This window comes from Aplysia californica, unplaced genomic scaffold, assembly GCF_000002075.1.
Source record: "Aplysia californica isolate F4 #8 unplaced genomic scaffold, AplCal3.0 scaffold00585, whole genome shotgun sequence".
Lineage (NCBI taxonomy): Eukaryota > Metazoa > Mollusca > Gastropoda > Aplysiida > Aplysiidae > Aplysia > Aplysia californica.
The window spans coordinates 223,123-228,122 of NW_004797855.1; the positions used below are offsets into that span (position 1 = coordinate 223,123).

The 5,000-nt window shown below is 40.2% G+C and overlaps 1 long non-coding RNA gene across 1 annotated transcript in view; it reads left to right on the forward strand.

Annotated features, from left to right (window-relative positions):
- LOC118478471 overlaps positions 1-5,000 on the forward strand; it is an 8,086-nt gene that overhangs the window by 764 nt on the left and 2,322 nt on the right. The gene's annotated exons all lie outside the window — the stretch shown is intronic.

The window sequence follows — 5,000 nt, forward strand, 5'->3', positions numbered from 1 at the left end:
GAGAGAGACAGACAGACAGACAGACAGACAGACAGACAGACAGACAGACAGACAGACAGACAGACACCCTGACAGATACAGAAACAGAGAATAAGAAAACATAGAGAGAAAGAGAAAAAAAAAAGGGGGGGGGGGAGATACAAGTATTTATGCACACTCGTGCACACAGTAATGCAATTCAATATTTGAAAAAGGAATTTTTTTGAGTGTCTATTCATTCAAATGGGGTTATTGCTTGACGTGTTTTTTTCCTGTTATGGATCACCTAACAAACAATGCATCTACTTCAAATACTACACAATGTGTCTTAGTTGGTTACAAACCTGACCCCCATGTTAAGTTCCTCAATCTTCTTGATCATGGATCCTCAAGGAAACAGAGCGATTTTCTTTTTAAACAACTGATTTGTTTGAAAGTACATTCAACGTACCCCTAAAACGGTCATAAATATCGTAGCTGTAACTGTAACGTATAGTTGCCTCAGAAATACAAAGTTATATCTTCCCAGTGCCTAGTTTTGAGAAATGTAACGTAACAAAATTTTAAGTTTCATAATATTTCAAGCTTTTTAGAAGACAGTCCTTTGAATGTCTTGGTCTTGATAACGACTAAGAAGAAGCTTACGGTTTTGATAGAGCAGACAGCATTTTGATTTCTGACCTCGTGGTCTTAGTAATTTAATATGGCCAAATATGTCAGATAGAACTTTGTAATTATGTGGTAGCGGTGTCTCGGGTCAAAGGTGGGGGCGCGCCGGCCCTAACGGAAAGGTATAGGAGGCCCTATATTATTATAAAAGGAGTAGCTGTAACAACGGTATTGTAGAAATACTAACACGGTTATGCTTGTGAGGGGGGATAATAACATGTTCCAATGCACAGTAGAATGGTAAATGGGTTGATTTATCTATGTCATACTCATACTGTGCCGAACAACATAGGGGGAACTGCTGCCTTTTCTTTCCTCATCCTAAATATCGTCATTTTTTCCTCTACTTCTTTTGTATGTTAGTCACTCTCTTATGAACTTCTATTTCCGGGGTGACTTGATAGTCCAAGTAGACTTTGTGCTGTTGAGGCTAGAGAAGTGAGCAGAGTAAGACCGTTTGGACATCTCTTTTGACATCCACCCCTTGGCGCTCATATGACCTTACGCAGTTGCGAGCGCCTTAAAACCTCAGTAAAACAAACTATAACAAGCACTGTTGTGTCGTGCTTGGAAATCGCAGATATCATATGAGTATTACGAGGAGTCCACGGGATAAACGGGAATAGTCACAAACTGAAAATCGTGAGGGTATCAATTTTGAACGCCTTTTTTGTTGACTCATATTCTGTTCAACTGTAGGTTGATTATTATTGTTAGATTTCCCATTCAACAGACATAACCAGAAACCACCCATTAAATAGATATGAAGTTATGAGCCCACACACCCTCACAACTTCCCGTTTGTGACTATACCCGTTTTTTTGTCGTGGACTCCTCATACGTAACAACTTATTTCTTGTTCACATTCGTCTATCCGCGCGAAAATAATTTCATCTCATTTAATAATCTGCCAATGGGCACGTAAATTGGCATTGGCATTCATTAGAATAACATTGAGTTACAATCAGAATACTGAGTATGTATCTAGTTGAACATCATTATTGTTTATATTACTGTTCATTTATATTATGCACGAGACTGTAAGCCTGCGTGTTAGTTCATTTGTGTGTGTGTATGTGTGTGTGTGTGTGTGTGTGTGTGTGTGTGTGTGTGTGTGTGTGTGTGTGTGTGTGTGTGTGTGTTTGTGTGTACGTGCTGAAACACCAAACCAATGTGCCAGGATCTGGTCCATAAAGATGTATCTTATATATCTTATATTATCTTATCTTTCCATGGGTTTCGAACAAATAATTGTATTTTAATCTTTCTTAAAAATTGGTCCAGTGACCAGGTTTCCTGTGCCGTATATTGAACACAGCCCTTAAGGTGCACACACACGACTGGTAGGCCTGCAATAAATGATAACAGTATCCTAGCCTACAAATTGGTCATTTAAAGACAATAATGAGCTACATACGAGCGAGATTTAAGAAGTCTTTTTATCTAAATATGAATGAATAAAGATATATCTGTGTAACTTGGCACATATACTTTTATTTCTCTACATAGTCCCCATGCATTGTAAGATATTTCTGCCATCTCTCAAAAGTCTTTGAGAAAGAAATGACCAAAATAGGTCCCTAACCAGTCTTCAAACGCTTCAATGGCGTCCTCGTTTTCATAGAAACGACGTCCTCGGAAGTCTGAGGGGGCTAGGTCTGGTAAATAAGCTGGGTGTGGCAGGATTTCAAAGCTGCGCTGTTCTGCTGTCTGGATTGCTTGCTGTGCCTGTGCAGTAGGAGGACCCCATTACGGAGTTTCCCACTCCTTTTTCCTCTCCAATTCGGACTGCAATTTTATCAGCAAATCCGAATAGTAATTTCCTGTGACTGTCTTTCCATTTTCCAGGTAGTCAGTCATCATGATACCTTCACAATCCCAGAAACACGACAGCATGACCTTTCCTCTTAACGGTGTTACTTTTGTCTTCTTTGGTGAGGGAGAAGAAGGGGTTTTTCATTGCATGAGGCCATTTTTTTCTGAATCAAAATGATAAATCCATGTTTCATCAACAGTCACCATGTTTTTAAAGAGATTTGTGTCATTGGACGCAATTCGAAGGAGAGTTTTGCAGGACTCAGCCTTAATTCTGCTTCTTTTGCTCACTTGTCGAAAGGCTGGGTCCCACCGCGCTGACATCTTATTCATGTTAAGATGGTCATAGAGAATCGTTTCAATTGACCCATCACTGATTCTCTTTTCCCTTGAGAGTTATTTAACAGTTATACGTCGGTCTAGTAGAACCAGTTTCTTCACTCTGGATACATTCTCTTCAGTCACAACAAACGATGAGTGACCTGCACGATATTCATTTATAACCGACATAAATCCAGATTGAATTTTCTTACTCAGTGTGTCAGAGTATTATAGCGAGGACATTTGTCACCATAAACTTGGACCACGTCCTGATAATGTCCAAAGGGGATTTTCCTTGCAAGTGTAAAAACCTGACTCACTGGGCTAAATTCAACAGGCTTCATGGCACAGCTTTAGCAAAGAAAACGTCTTAGTGCATGGTTTCACTGAACACGCTGACTATTGCCATATTATTGTCGGATTTTTCTGAAAATTTGCATGGTGTGTTCTAAAGCAATCGTCTAAAGGCTAACAAAATCCCATTACTTACCCAAGATTTCTTCATTCCCAGACCAGAGTCGTATTGAACACCCCTAGTATTAAATAATGAAATCAGTCTTTACACTTTTCACAGGAGTCCTGCCATCACCAACGGAACACCATCAGCACGTAGGGCCTACTGCGGTACATCTTACTTTACTTTTTACTTTTTCATCCTCTGTTGCCGTTAAGCGTTGAGGGGAGATGCAGTTTTCTATGGTAGGCCAGCTCCGCAGCTCTTTCAGTTGTGATGTTATGTTTTCTTAGGGTTTCCTTGTGACCCTCGATCCACCTTTTGCGTGGCCTTCCTCTTCCTTTATAGCCTGAGTGCTTGGTGTTGTAGGCTCTCAAGGCTGGTTGGTCTGGTGACATGCGTAACAGATGGCCTAGCCATTTTATCCTCTGTCTTTCTATGTAACGCAGGCAGGACTCAGTGCCGATAGCTGCTCTTACTTCTTCATTTCTCTGCCTGTCTCGTCTTGTGATGTTAAGGGTTTTGCGGAGACATTTCATTTCTCATGCAGTGATTTTGCTTTCATGGGTTTTGCTTAAGGTCCAGGTCTGGCACTGATAACATAATATTGGTATGAATATTGAGGTGATAAGCTGTCTCTTTGTGTCCATGGAGATGTTTGGATGAGATAGAAGAGGTGCGAGCTGGTAGGTGACAGCGTTGGCTTTTTGAGTTCGCATTTCTGTTTCTCTGTCTATGGACCCGTTTTCAGAAAAAGTGCTGACAAGATATTTAAACTCTTTCACCTGTTTCAGTTGTTTACTATTGACATGGATGTTCAGGGGACTATGGTTTCGGCTCAATTTCATAACTTCTGTTTTTGATGTGCTTATTTTCCTGTTGAATTTCTCACAGGTGTTGTTGAGTTCGTTAGTGTGATTTTGGAGGCTTAGTTGGTCATGATGAATTAGACATTGGTAGTCTGCGAACAGAAATTCCTTTAGGCTTTCTGGGCTTTGGTTTGCTTCTTGCGTTATCGTGTCCATATATATTATAAACAGGAGGGGAGATAGAACGCATCCCTGTCGTACTCCAGATCTTACTTTGAACCAGTCTGTATTTCCTTCCTTCGTTCTTACTGAGCTTCTGCTGTTGGTATATAGAGCTCTGACATTATCTAACAATTGTCCTCTGACGCCATACTTTTCGAGTGTCTTCCAGAGTTTTGCATGGTTTACTCTGTCAAAAGCCTTCTCTTGGTCTATAAAGACGATGTTAGATTCTTTGTTGTGTTCTGTTGTTTTCTAGCATATCTGTCGTAATGCGAATACGGCATCCGTGCATCCTCTTCCCTTTCGGAATCCACATTGAGCTTTGCTCAGATTTCTCTCTACAATAGATCTTATGCGCTGCTCTAGTATCTTTGCATACATTTTTCCTGAATGGCGTTACATCATGAGGTTTTATTCAGCTTTGTGTTTTGGTAGCTGATAGTCCGTGAGATGGTCGTTCAGTCTATTTTGCGGGGTCTTATAATGGTGTAATCTTGCTAGAAAATTTCATTTAAGATCAGGTTCATTTGATGTTGAAGCTTGAGTGTGTTCTTCAGGGGTATCTTCCCTTTTTTCCAGTTCAGTAATTGTCTCTGGCTCGACAGGATTTGGTAAATCTTAGCTCTGTAGTACAAGACATTGGGAAGATGAAATATCATGATATGAACTTTACTATATCCGAGAACTGCAATGGCTAAGGCTAGTTTTAATAAAATGAGCCCAATCCTGAA